This window comes from Monodon monoceros, unplaced genomic scaffold, assembly GCF_005190385.1.
Source record: "Monodon monoceros isolate NGI ecotype Baffin Bay Population unplaced genomic scaffold, NGI_Narwhal_1 Super_Scaffold_9, whole genome shotgun sequence".
In the NCBI taxonomy this organism is placed as follows: domain Eukaryota; kingdom Metazoa; phylum Chordata; class Mammalia; order Artiodactyla; family Monodontidae; genus Monodon; species Monodon monoceros.
Window position 1 is genome coordinate 37385832 of NW_021703786.1, and position 14728 is coordinate 37400559.

Here is a 14728-nt window from a genome sequence, read left to right on the forward strand (position 1 = left end):
TGACACATCCAAATCAATACTCCTTGATCCATCCTCAGGTGTTCTCACTGGGTAGGCATGGCTGGGGGAGGTGAAGACACTGGGTGGGGTCATATACTAGGGGAGCTGCCAATCAGCTCTGTCCCTGTTCCTTCCCTGTCCCGGGAGAGGGAAAGCCTGGAACAGTGATAGGATAACCAGTATGGGGAAGAGGTTCCTCAGTGATTAATTGGTCTTTTTGTGTTTTCCTTAATTTAGGGTTCATTTTGGTAATGTGTTTTTACAAAGAAATCACCCGTTTCCTCTAGATTTCCTGTTACAGTAGTTTTCTCTTATTTGACTTTTAATTTGTCTTGTCTAATTTTCTACAGAATCATCACAAATAATGAAGAAATACTGATACTTTATTATTAACTGAAGTCCCTATTCACGTTCCCTTTGTTATACCTTTCCTTGTTCCAGGGTCGCATAGGACACGGGGTCATCATGTCTGTTTAGTCTTCTCTGGGCTCTGACAGTTGCTCAGACTCTCCTTGTTTCCATGACCTTGACAGCGTGGAGGAGGGCTGCTCAGGTATTGTATAGACTGCCGGGTGCTGGGATTTGCTTGGTGGTTTTGTCGTGGTTAGACTTGGCTTTGAAAAAGCAGACCACAGATGTGAAGTGCTTCCTCTTCACTATATATCAAGAGGACAGGCTTTTAAGGGAACTTCTCCCTTATATTCTTAATTTTGGTCACCTAGCTGAGGTAATGTTTGTCAAGTTTTCCCACAGTGAGGTTAATTTTTTCCCATGTCCATCCTGTATGTCTTATGTAGGAGGAAGTCATAATGCAGAAGCCACACTTGAGGAGAGAGGGGTTAGCTTCACATCCTTGATGGACAGCTGAGTGGCTATATACATTGTTTAGAAGCTTTCTGCATAGGAGATTTCTATTTAACACCATTCACCAAAAACTATGTAATTTATTTATGCCAGTTTGGACACGTGAATATTTATTGTAAACTTTTGGTTATAATCCAGCACTACATTATTAGACTGCTTAGTTCATTCTTGCTTTGGCTGTTGAGAGCTTTTTCCATTTGCTCCTGTTTTCATTTTACATAATTTTTCTTTCATGTGTTTTTTCTAATTTTTGGTACTTCTTTACTTTCTGATATTTTAAGATTATCCTGCTTCATATATTTACTGTCTCAGTCCTAGCAGCAGCCCTTTCTTCAAAGAGCCCTTGTTCCTTTTATTAGAGAATGGTATTAAAAACTTACATGTGGGAGCTAAATATGCTCAGCTGACAGTGCATGGAAATATGTGCATGTATCCCAGCCTGCGCATATACACATAGTTCCACATGGAAATCTTTATAATTAGGTGTATCTCTATTAGGCTAAAGATAGTTTATACTGATATCTCCAACATGATCTGTTATTACATGAATATTGTAACCTTCTCTCTTTGTCTGTGACTTCCCACTCCAATGGTCAGAAACCTGGCTTCCTCCATTTGTCGTTTATTAAATTCACTGCTTGTTCCATTCGATGACTGATATAGTAGTTTCAGTACTGTTAGCTGCTACCCCTCATGGGAGAGAACTTAGAGTCCACTGTGTATGTATGGCATATTTTGCCTTTGGCCTACAGAGTCCGCTCATTTCCAGAGTTAACTTAGGTCAGCCCATTTTGTCCCACCACCAACAGTGAGTTTTTTCATACATTTGTAAATCAGTTAGATTCTTGTTACATTCTGTATGCCAGTCTTTGACACTCCCATATCCTAAGTAGCTAAATTTGAATAGATTGTAATTTACTTGTTGGGTTGTAAAAATCTGTGGGTGTAGACAAATACATAGTGACAGCTATTCACCACTAAAGTATTATATGGACTGTTTCAACCACATATTCCATAAACAGTTTACCATGTCAGTTTTGCCTTTTCTAGAATGTCATATAAATGAGGTCATACAGTGTGTAGCACTTCAGACTGGATTCTTTCACTTAGCAATGTGTTAGATGCATCTATTTTTTTTTTTTTTTTTTGCCCGGGTTGATGGTCCATTCCTTTATATTGCTGAATGCTATTGCATTGCATGTATATGAGAGAAAAAATAATTTTCCCTCTACTCTTCTGTGTTCTTCATTGAGATCTCCCTTGTAATGAAAAGGAGATGAACTGGAGAAAACAATCAGAAGTTTAATATATACCATGCATACCTCCTGTATACTTGAAAGATGCCCAGGAAAACTGAGTCACTCCCTGAAATGGCCCAAGCCATTACCTTAAATGCTTCTGCTGAGAACAAAAAAAGATGTTAGGGAATGGAGGCAGCCATTTAAGGGAGGTTATTAGGCAAAGCACAGTAAACAAGGGTATGGTTGTTACACAGATTTATATCCAGGCCTGTTTCATTGACACGCTTTTTTTTTTTTTAAACATTTATTTACTTAGCTGCGCTGGGTCTTAGTTGAGGCCTGTGGAATCTTTAGTTGCGGCATGTGGGCTCTTATTTGCAGCATGCGGGATCTAGTTCCCTGACCAGGGATTGAACCCTGGTCCCCTGCATTGGGAGCATGGAGTCTGAACCACTGGACCAGCAAGGAAGTCCCAACAAGCTTTTCTTGGTATTTAGTCATCATTCAATTCCTGGTCCAGAGAGGGACATACCCTTACAAATGGAGATATCCTTAATAATTGTAAATTTACCTCATAAAAGGGCATTTTCTACTTGGTTTTGAAAGATTCTCCTGGGTCTGTTTCTTTTCTTTTCTTTTTTTTTAATGCAGTACGCGGGCCTCTCACTGCTGTGGCCCCTCCAGTCGCAGAGCACAGGCTCTGGACACGCAGGCTCAGTGGCCATGGCCCACGGGCCCAGCTGCTCCGCGGCATGTGGGATCTTCCCAGACGGGGGCACGAATCCATGTCCCCTGCATCGGCAGGCGGACTCTCAACCACTGCGCCACCAGGGAAGCCCCTGTTTCTTAAATTAATCCGTCCACAATAATCCTTCTGTCAAATGGGCATATTTTGGGGTGGTGTATTCTGCTCCCCTTGGCATGTATCTGCCCTAATTTGCTTATGAATTCATCTGCAGAAGGACATCCTGATATCTTTAAGTTTTTAACCATTATGAATAGAGCTGCTGTGCATTACTTGATGCTAGTTTTGGTTTGAATACAGTTTTTCAAAGCAGTTGTCTAAATACAAGTGGTACACTTCTTGGATCCTAAGGTGAGACTGTTTAGATTTGGAAAAAACTGCCAAACTGTCTTCCGAAGTTGGTTGTACGTGCATTCCACCAGCATCTTGAGTTTATTCTTGTATGCTTATTTACTGCCTGTTTATCTTCTTGGGCCAGGTGTGTGTTTCAACCTTTACCAAATTTTAATGGCATTGTTGGCATAATTTGAGTACAGATCCTTTATCAGATACGTGTTTTGGAAATAGTTTCTTGCAGTTTGTGGTTTGTCTTTTGGTTTTCTGAATAAGGTCACCAAACCCAAGGTCATGTAGATTTTCTTTTTTTTTTCTAGGATTTTTATAGTTTGGTAATTTAAATTTGTCTATGGGCAATTTTGAGTGAATTTTGGTTTAAGTTGTGAAGTTTGTGTCTACATTCATTTCATTACATATGGTTTCTGATTAATTGTTCCTTAACCATGTTTTGAGAAGATACAGTGAGATACTTGGCTCCATTTCAGTTTGGATTTCCAAACTTAGTATATACAGCAGAACTGCCTTCCAGATGAGGCCTCTGGGTTTGTGAGTGCGGCACTCCCGGCACTTCTCTGACGTCCCACAGGGGGCGCCGAACCCACCTGTCTGACCCTGGGGGCACAGGTGCACCCTGCCCACAGACTTTGCTCTGTGACAAGCAGACAGGAGCTTTGTCTCCTGTCAGGGCTTAGGTTTCTGGACCATGAGGCATTGTCCACACTAACAGGAGCTGGGTTTTCTCAGGAACCACTGGTGAGGAGATTCCACAAGACGAAAAAATGAGCAAGTGTGGAGAATCCTCCTGTGCAGCTGGCTGCTGGGTGGGTGGGGTGCATCTTCAGGGCACTCAGGAGAGAAAGGGTTTAATGTGGAATACTGTGCGTTTTAGTTAGTTTTATGTGCAGTGTAGATGGTGACCAGTGTCGTTCTTTGGAGACTGGTGTCTAGTTTTCCTGGCACTGTTTGTTGATGGCTTTGGGTAGAACAAACATTTTTTTTTTTTTTTTTTTGTGGTACGCGGACCTCTCACTGTTGTGGCGTCTCCCGTTGCGGAGCACAGGCTCCGGACGCGCAGGCTCAGCGGCCATGGCTCACGGACCCAGCCGCTCTGCGGCACGTGGGATCCTCCCGTACCGGGGCACAAACCCGTGTCCCCTGCATCGGCAGGCGGACTCTCAACCACTGCGCCACCAGGGAAGCCCCAAACATTTTAATAATAGTAATTTTTCTGATGCATGAGCATGGAATATTGTTTTCTATTGTGTCTTCAATTTCTTTATCAATGCTTTATAGTTTTCTGAGTATAGGTCTTTCATGTCCTTGGTTAAATTTATTCCTAAATAGTTTGTTCTTTTTGATGGAATTGTAAATGGGATTGTTTTCTTGATTTTTCTTCCTGGTGGTTCATTATTAGTGTGCAGAAATAAAACTGATTTGTGTATATTGATTCCATATTTTGCAACTCTACTGAATTTATTTTTTAACATATTTTTTGAAGTAATGTGAAAAATTGTAATACTAAAATCTCACTGTTTCTACTGCACCCCAGGTAATCCACAGGACCCACGACATGGTAGCTAACTAACATACTCTTCCCACGGTGCCTGTTAATACCATGTGGACTCCTACAAGGGAAGTAAGTATCACAACTTTGGTTGAATGTGGTCTGGGTAAGTCTTGGCCTCTATAACTAAGTTTGATGTCTGTCTTATCTGATTTTCTGGCATGGTACTGACATGGTTGTTTACAAAAGTTATTTACTTTCCAGTAACTTAAAATGTACAGAAAAGTTTCAATAATGGCAAAAAGTACTCACATTTGCCACTTCACACAAAATGCTCAGTGTGTTTTACCCAAGGAACCAGCACATAATCCCTAAATGAGGAAATCATGATGTCCACATTATAATTTAATACACAGGCCCACTTCAACTTTCATCTGCTCTCCCAACTGTATGAAAATGTCTTTTTCCATCCTGATCCAGTTTTCTTTTTCTGGAACCATTACTGAGTTTTCCCCTCATTTGGACAACCTTGATGGATTTGAAGCAGACAAGATGAGTATGGGATCTGGGTGGGCTTTTCTTTCTTTTTTTCCCCTTGTGATATGCACAGGCTCCGGACGCGCAGGCTCAGCGGCCATGGCTCACGGGCCCAGCTGCTCCGCGGCATGTGGGATCCTCCCGGACCGGGGCACAAACCCGTGTCCCCTGCATCGGCAGGCGGACTCTCAACCACTGTGCCACCAGGGAAGCCCTGGGTGGCCTTTTCTGTATGGCTTTTTTCACTAAGGATGATTTTAACGTTCGTTTTTGTAACAAATATCAGCGCTGCACTTTTTTTTCCATTGTCATTACAGATACAAAACATGACTTTAGCGTTTAATTCATTTTACGTATCCAGTTTTGTGGTATTAACTACCTTCATGTAGTTGCACAAACAAGTTAACTAACACGTGTACATCCTGTGTGCATGGGAGATACCCAGGGAATTGAGTAACACCTTGGAATGGCCCAAGACATCACCTTAAATACCGTCTTCATCTAAAACGAAAACAAAGGAAGGGTAGAGTTGTTTCTGTCTACATTCATTTGATTGCATATGGTTTCCAATTGATTGTTGTATAACTAGTTTTAGAGAAGTCATGGGATAGTTGGCTTCATTTCAGTTTGAATTTCCAAATTTAGTGGATTCTGCAGGCTTGATACAAGGTTTACAAACTTGATATTGAATCAGGACATCCCATGGTGTAACTGGTATTAATGGTTTGTTCAACAATTAAAGTTCTGTGTGATATGAGTTCAGCCTGGAGTAATCCAGGTTGGTTTCTATCTGTTATACATTTGTCCCAGGATGAAAGGACAAGGGAAATAAGGCCTACTTTATAAAAGTGACTTCAAATTAATTGATGGTATAATCTCAACCTAATTTTTAAAAAATTTATTTTATTGAAGAATAGTTGACCTACAAAGTCGTGTTAATTTCTGCTGTACAACAAAGTGATTCAGATATATATATACACACACACACACACATACATATATACATACTGTTTTTCATATTCTTTTCCATTATGGTTTATTACAGGGTACTGAATATAGTTCCCTGTGCTGTACAGTAAGACCTTGTTGTTTATCCACCCTATATATAATAGTTTGCTTCTACTAATCCCAAACTCCCAATCCATCCCTCCCCTCATCTTCCCCTTGGCAACCACAAGTCTGTTTTCTTAAATCTGTGAGTCTGTTTTTGTTTTGTATATAGGTTCATTTGGGTCTCATTTTAGATTCCACATATAAGTGATATCATATGGTATCTGTCGTTCTCTCTATGGCTTACTTCACTTAGTGTGATAATCTCTAGGTCCATCCATGTAGCTGCAAATGGCATTATTTCATTCTGTTTTATGGCTGAGTAATATTCCATTGTACATATGTACCACATCTTCTATAGCCATTCATCTTTTGAGGGACATTCAGCTTGCTTCCATGTCTTGGCTATTGTGAATAGTGCTGCTGTGAACGCTAGGGTGCACGTATCTCTTTGAATTATAGTTTTGTCTGGATATATGCCCAGGAGTGGGATTGCTGGTTCATATGGTAATTCTATTTTTAGTTTTTTGAGGAACCTCCATACTGTTTTCCATGGTGGCTGCATCAATTTACATCCCCACCAACAGTGTAGGAGGGTTTCCTTTTCTCCACACCCCCTCCAGCATTTATTTGTAGACATTTTAATGATGGCCATTCTGACCACTATGAGGTGATAACTCACTGTAGTTTTGATTTGCATTCTCTAATAATTAGCGATGTGGAGCATCTTTTCATGTGCCTATTGGCCATCTGTATGTCTTCTTTGGAAAAATGTCTATTTAGACCTCCTGCCCACTTTTTTATTTTTTTTTGAGTTGTATCAGCTATTTGTATACTTTAGAAATTACGCCCTTTTTGGTCACATCATTTGCAGGTATTTTCTCCCAAACAGTGAGCACAGGTTCTGGAACAACTGGATACCCCTATGCAGAAGAATAAAGTTGGACCCTTACCTCCCCCCACCCCGTATACAAAATCAACACAAAATGGACCAAAGGCCTAGATGTAAGAACCAAAATTATAAAACTCATAGAAGAAAACATGAGAGTAAATCTTCATGACCTTCGATTTGGTCATGATTTCTTAGATTTGCTACCAAAAGCACAAGCAACAAAAGACAAAATAGATGAATTGGACTTCCTCAAAATGAAAAACAGTTGTGTATAAAAGGAGCAAGGAATAAGATAATCCACCATCCAAAATGGCCCAAGATGTTTGCAAACCATGTATCTGATAAAGGACTGTAGCCCACCAGCCAGGCCCCCGGTGGTCCAGTGCAGTGTCTGTGCGGCCCCTCCCGTCGTCGGTGATCAGGGGATTTCAGGCCCCACAGCACCCGAGGGGTGGACACGGGTCATCCTCAGCACCCTCAGGGAGTGAGTGCTGGATGGTTTTGAGCCCAGATGTACTCCCATTACTGCCCTCAAAGGCTGAAGGCTTCAGCATGCCTCCAGAAGGACACAGAGTATTTGCAAGTCTTTGAGAACCAAGAGGACAGTCTTCACTTTTCTGAAAGGGCATCTTATTATTTCACAGCATGACCATTTTCAATCTGGCTCTCAGGGGTGCCCTCCCACATCCCTGATTTCTCTGAGAGTGGCCATGGGGATTTGGCTGTCCCCAGTCCCCACACCAGGTGACAAGGCCAGTGGGGCCAGACGCTGGTGGTCCTTAGATTCGCTGGAGACTAGCTCAGACTCTCAGCCTGTGATTGAACGTGGACGCCTCTGCTTCTCCCTGTCACCGATTCTTATCTCCTCCTCTGTCTCTCTTCCTCTTGCTTTTCAGTCTCAGATTTACCTGACGGCCACCACTCACAGTTCCCGCAGAGCCCAGAGATTTCTCCTTGAAGGAAAGGTTCTGGAAAATCAGAGGGATAAATAAAGGATGCAGCTGATTCCCGCCTTGTGCTGACACCCAAGAGGGTGAGGAGAGTGAGTGTTTTCTCATTAGAATTTTAAATCCTCCAAGTAATAGATCATTGGGGGGGCATCCAGTGTTCTCCTGCTCATTCTGAGAATGTCATTCCTGGATCTTAATGTCGTAAATAATTTATATTATAAATATGCAGAGGGGGCGATATCCATTCAAAAATGTTAGAGGTAACTCCAAGGGATTTACAACAAACAAGGACACAGAACCCTGTGTCCAGACACTGGCTGAGAGATTCCTACCCTGAGCTGCAGTCCCCTGGAGGGCGGAGTGGCCATGACTCTCCTCCCGCAGGTGAGCCTACACAGGCACATCCCACGTGGGACCACTGCATCGCAGAATCTTAGAGTGGCCAGTGGCCGGCAGCTGTCTAGAGATGCGGACAAGAGAAAACTGCTCAGCAGCCTGGGACAGCCCCAGGGTGAGGCCTTAGTAAGAGCCAGTGTCAGAGCCTCAGAGATAACTTGAAGAGACAGTTCGGGCTGTTAGGGACATCATCAGAGATGTACTTAGGGACATATTCAGGGCCTTAGTTATGGACAGGATCAGGGCATTATTTAGTGACAGCTTAGACTATAAGGGACAGCTTAGACTATAAGGGAGAGCCTTAGTCAAAAGTCAGGCTGTTACTTAGGGATATATTCAGGGCCTTAGAGCCAGCATCATGGCCATAATTAGAATCAGTGTCAGGGCGTTAGTTAGGGCCAAAACTAGGGTGTTAGTTAGGGAAGGAGTCAGGTCATTAGTTACAGACAGTGTCAGGGTTTTAGGTAGGGACAGCGGCAAGTCCCTAGTTAAGAAAAGTGTCAGGGCCTTGGTTAGGGGCAGTGTCAGGGCGTAGTTAGGGGAAGAGTGAGGCCATTAGGTAAAGACAGACTCAGGGCCTTAGTTAGAGACAGCATCAAGTCCTTTGTTAGGGATATTGTCATGGCCTCAGTTAAAGATAACTTGAGGGTCTTAGAGATAGTGTCAGGGACTTAGTTATGGACATCTTTAGGGCCTCAGAGGTAACTTGAGGGCTTTAGTAAGAGACATTTTGGGTCATTAGTGACATGGTCAGGACCTTAGTGCCATCTTCAGTACATCAGTTATGGGCCGCATCAGGGCATTAATGAGGGACAGCTCATGTTATTAGGGGCCGTGTCAGGGACTGTGTCAGGGCCTTAGTTAGGGAAAGAGTGAGGCCATTAGTTAAAGACAGACTCAGGGCCTTAGTTAGAGACAGCCTCAGTCCTTAGTTAGTGTCAGGGCCTCAGTTAAAGATAAGTTGAGGGCCTTTGTTAAGGACAGCCTCAGGGCCTTAAAGGGATGTACATAAGAGTATCTTTGGGCTCTTTACCAAACTAAAACCCCCACAAAATAGAAGATTTTAGCATTCTTCATTCCAGAGAAGCTCATCAAGAGACCATCTGAGGCCAGATTAAAGGGAGTTAAGGCCCTGTACACACACTAATCCTTAGGAGCAACTGTGTCCTTAAACCATTGCTGTAAAACTCCTCACCAGATCCTCCTGCATTGGGACACACAGTTTTTGAGGACACGAGTTTTCTGTGTCCCCCTGTGGCTGGCAAAGCAGTAAAGCTATTCTTTTCTACTTCTTCCAAACCTCTGTCTCTGAGATTCGATTTGGCACTGGTGCACAGAGGTCGAGTTTTCGGCATCAAGTTTAGTACCCAGTATGGGGCTGACTTGGGGAAGGCCCCTGTGGGTCCCCTGACTTGATTGGACACTCTGATTTTCTCCATGCCAGCCTCTTTTGAGAGAGTGTAGGGTTGTAGAATTCCTTTAGAGGCCAGACTGCCTGGGACCCTTGCCTGGAGAGGCCAAGCCCCAGTCATACCCCATCTGCCATCCCAGCAGTGGAGAAGATGGCGGAAGAGGGACCACCCTAGCAACTGCCAAGGCCATCTTTGCCTTGAGGATGTTCCTCTCTTCCTCCTTCCTGGATTGCCCCGAATGTCCTACTCCAAGGGATTATTTTGGGGAACCAGAAAAGTAGCATTTAGGATGTTGCGATACCTCAGCCAGCATGTGGTAACTCCCCTGGCATGCACTCTGAGGTCCTTATAGCCCTGTACATTTGGGGGAACTTTGGCTCCCATTTGGGTGACTTTTCATTCCTGGAAATCTCAATTGGAAGGTGCACCACTTGGACAGAGGTCACAGGCTAAGTTGAGACTTGGAAGCTGATTTGAGTCTTGTGCTGTTTGGTTTTTGGTTTCTGTTTGGTTTCCTTTGGTTTGAGGCTTCCATTGGTGGTGAGGATCTTGTTTTGTTCTTAGTCCGCGTATGAGTGTTCTATGGTTCAGACATAGGAAGTGCTTCTTCAATTCCATCGGATAGCCAATGGGCAAAATCCTGGCAGACTGGTCAACCTGTAGTTGTAAACCTAAGACTAAGAAAATAATGGAATTCTATTGTAGTTTTGTCTGGCCAATGTATGGATACATTCTTGAAAATGAGGAAAGGTGGTCTTTGAATGGTAGCCTAAATGACTATACTATCCTTCAGGTAGAGTTATTTTGTAACAGGAAGAGAAAGACAAAAGAAGTTCCATATGTTCAAGCATTTATGAAGCTACGTAATAAACAAAGTGAGCAGCTAGGTACCAGGCTGATAGTACAAAGAGAAAAGAAAGTCACTTTGTACTAGAGCTGTTAGTTTCTGAATGCAGAAGAAAATAAGGGGCAAAATAAGATGGATACAGAAGGTGATGAAAATTTGTGAAAAGGGAACACTGAGGAAACAAGTTGTGCATGATCAGGATTTTCTATTGGATTAAATTTAGTTGGGTAAATGGATTTTGTTGGAAGTGGGTTAGGGCAAGACTGGCTTTGGTTTCTCCCTCCAAAGTTTTCTTGGAACACAGCTTTTAATAACAGCTTGTGAGTTCCTTTGCCTGTGTCTGTGATCTGTATTTTTGTTTGAAATCTCCTTACTTTGGTTAAGTGTTGTTTGGCCAATTCTAACAGTTCTTTTGATCTCCAGCTAACTTTGAGGTGCTTTAGAAGGCCCCTGAGCCATCTCAGAGAGAAATGTTTGATTAGTATGTTAAATTACATGGAATTCCTAAAAATCTAGTATGTCCTGGTAAAATGTTATCAGTCATAATTCTAGTTATTTTTAAATGTTTCATGTAACAGCAATAATTGTTTCTTTTGTCATTTACATTGTGATCAAATGTTTAACCGTGACCTTTTAAGTCTTTATGTGATTTATAGATAGTTATTGTTGTGCTCTAAACTTTGGAAAAGTGCTCCATCTTCAAGAAGATCTATGTGAAGGGCCTTTTGGCAAACACAGGTCTCTGATAAATTTCGTATCATAATGCCAAACTGGGTAAGAAATGAAAAATCTTAATGGAGAATCTGATGGCTTCATAAAAAGTTAACAAAAGGATTGGTTACTGGGTGAACTGGTGAATATGGTTATAACGTTTTTGTTTTTTTGTTACTGGCTTTGATCTGTGTTTTCCAGACACAGGGAAGTCCTTCCCCTGGAGCTACTTAGGACTTTGAGCAGTTGGGTAAATGACACCTCTGTATTGAAGTGTGTATTTATGAAAGTTACTGTGTTGGCTTCACTTTTGCCCTGATGTTTAGGAGGAAAGGAAAATTACCTAGTGAAGTTATCAGAATGTAATTACTCATGATGTATCACTGTTTGCTTTAGGTCTACTGCTAAAAGCACATGTACAATGCTTGTGTGACAATTGGGTATGAATAATAAAATGTATGGCCTATATAAAGCATTTTCTCATTAACATACCTCTGAGCATGTTCATGATACCTGATCAGTATTCCCCCAATGTGGATTAACTAGGCAAATATAAAGGAGGCCTAGCGCTGAGGGACATGATCTATACGTGGGCCAAACAGCTGAATCATTCTGGCACTGAGGGATTGACATTTTGATCATCAATGCTTTCTATTGAAAGACTTGTAATCAAAAGGGAAAAAAACTCTTCACGTATTGAGGTGTGAGGACGTCGCTTTGGCTTATACATGGTTTAACTTAAATTTTACTGACCAAAGAGGCCCGTTTTGTAGCCTTTCGGACATGCATTGTACATCTGCTTTGGCATTGAGGAGGGGAATGCATTTGACAGTCAAAAAGGAGTAACTATGCTTCAGACATCCAAGGTAAAGCTAAGTGACCATTGTAGATGTGATTTTAGATGCATTCCTGTATTGTTTTTCTGTTTTCTTTTTCAAGATTTTTTTTTTGATGTGGACCATTTTTTAAGTCTTTATTGAATTTGTTACAGTATTGTTTCTGTTTCATGTTTTGGTTTTTAGGCCACGAGGCATGTGGGATCTTAGCTCCCCACCCAGGGATCAAACCAGCACCCCCTGCATTGGAAGATGAAGTCTTAACCACTGGTCTGCCAGGGAAGTCCTCACATTCCTGTACTGTTGAACTTGAATTTCTGAGCTATGTCAGACTTGGGATGCCACTAGCCATTTTCAAAACAATGTCTGCTGGTAGCTGCAACTGTACATTTTCAAGGACTCCTCTCTTAACTATTAAATTTTAAACAATGATGTTAGATCAGATACTAATAGAAAGATGAGACATATGTGTAGTGGTCAATAGCTCCTGTTATGGATATGTTAATACTACATCAGAAGTTAAGACCTACTTAGGTAAAATTAGACAACTGGCTACAAAGTCTCTCCGAAGTGCCAGTTCCAGACTGGGTTTCAGACTTATTCTTCTGAATTCCTAAGGGAATGAGATCTACTTTTACTATTAAAGTTTCAGTTGTTACCCCTCCTATTTTAACTGGGTTGGTTGCACCAAAATGGCAGACCAAGGGATTGAGATCTTAATCATACGAGTCTCAGGTCCAGGACTTGGAACTCAAATATTTGTAATTTGGTATCCATTCCCCCAGATTTAGGCAGGATGACGCCCGCCCCCACCCCCAGTTTCAGCAGGAAGCAGCCAGAGCAGTCGTTGCCCCGTTGCCTGAAAGATGTGGGGAAAGATAAAACTGAAGTGGGGATTAAAACTGAGTCCCCTTAAAACCGAGTTCCTGTGCCAAGTTTATGATTAATGTCTCAATCTGAAATGATTATTCCTTTTCTTGTCAAAAACCTGTTGTCCTAAAGATTGAGGAGTGTCTAGAAGAGGAGGAGTTAAACTGAGTGGGACTCTGTGGGTCTCCTGGGCACAGAAGCCTTTCTGTGTGCCTCCTAACTTGTTTGTGGGGAATAGACTAGACACTCCAGGACCTTCCCTGAGTTCCAAAGGGTGGATTCGAACAGTTGCTAATCAGGGAAGGGAGGGGATGCAGAGACAGGGAGGAACAGTCAAGAAACAATAGTGCAGCCTTGAGGCAGGGTCCTGGTTCTGCCTCAAGGGATACACATAACAATATTTTTGAGCTCCTTAAGTCACTAAAACCCCCAACAAATGGAAGATGTTAGCATTCTTCATTCCAGAGAAGCTCCTCAAGAGACTATCTGAGGCCAGATTAAAGGAGTGCAGGCCCTGTATACACCCTGATCCTTATCAGTAACCACACCCTTGAACCATTGCTATAAAACACCTCACCAGATCCTCCCGCATTGGGACACACAGTTGTTGAGGGCACGAGCCTGCTATGTCCTCTATTGGCTGGCAGAGTGATAAAACTAATCTTTTCTATTTCTTCCAAAACACTGTTCTTGAGATTCAATTCAAAACCGGTGCAGAGAGGCTGCTTATTCAGTATCAGGTACAGAGTCAGGCTGTTAGAAACAGTGTCAGGTCTTTAGTTATGGAAAGCCTCAGGGAATTAGGGACAGACCAAGATATTATGCACAGCATCAGAGCCTTAGTTAGGGAGAGTGTCAGGGCATGACGTAGGACCAGCATCAGGACCGTAGTTAGGATCAGCATCAGGGTCTTAGTTAAAGACATTGCCAGGACCTGAGTTAGGCACAGTATCAGGGCCTCCATTAGGGACAGGGTCAGTGCTTGAGTTAGGGACAGCCTCAGGGCCTGAGTTAGCGATGGCCTCAGGGCTTACTTAGGGACGCCGTTGGGACTTTGGTGAGTTGCCTCATGACATTACCTAAGGGTAGTGTCAGGACTTCAGTTATTGACGGCATCAAGGCCTATGTTAGGGACAGCTTCAGGGCCTTAGTTAGGACCAGTATCAGAGCCTGAGTTAGGCCTAGCATCAGGGTTTGCATTAGGACTAGCATTAGGGCCTTAGGTATGGACAGTGGCAGGGCCTGAGTTAGGAGTAGCTTCAGGGCCTTTGTTAGGGACAGCATCAGGGCTTTTGTTAGGATCAGAGTCATGACATTAGCTAGGGACAGAGTCTGGGAAAGAGCTAGGGATAGTGTCAAGATGTTAGTTATTGAGAGCATCAGGGCCTGAGTTAGGACCAGCCTCAGGGCTTGAGGTAGGGACAGAGTCAGAGCCTGAGTTAGGGATAGCCTCAGGGCCTGTGTTAGGGACAGCTTCAGGGTCTTAGTTAGGGACAATGTCAGGGCCTTAGCTAGGATCAGCATCAGGGTCTTAGTT

General features: G+C 42.7%; 1 protein-coding gene and 1 long non-coding RNA gene across 6 annotated transcripts in view; one reads left to right on the forward strand and one right to left on the reverse strand.

Annotated features, from left to right (window-relative positions):
• The window catches only part of LOC114889001 (transcription factor COE1-like), a 44298-nt gene that overhangs the window by 9581 nt on the left and 19989 nt on the right, over positions 1-14728 (reverse strand). Inside the window, exon 3 of one of the 5 annotated variants that reach the window (XR_003791930.1) lies at positions 8202-10604. The exons of the other annotated variants lie outside the window; for them this stretch is intronic. The gene's annotated coding sequence lies outside the window, so the exon portion shown is untranslated. Of the gene's footprint in view, positions 1-8201; positions 10605-14728 lie in introns of those variants that run through there. 5 annotated transcript variants of the gene reach the window in all.
• LOC114889003 lies at positions 164-13439 on the forward strand. The gene is made up of 4 exons (XR_003791931.1): positions 164-553; positions 4736-4822; positions 8066-8211; positions 12508-13439. It is a non-coding gene; the product is annotated as an uncharacterized LOC114889003 (long non-coding RNA).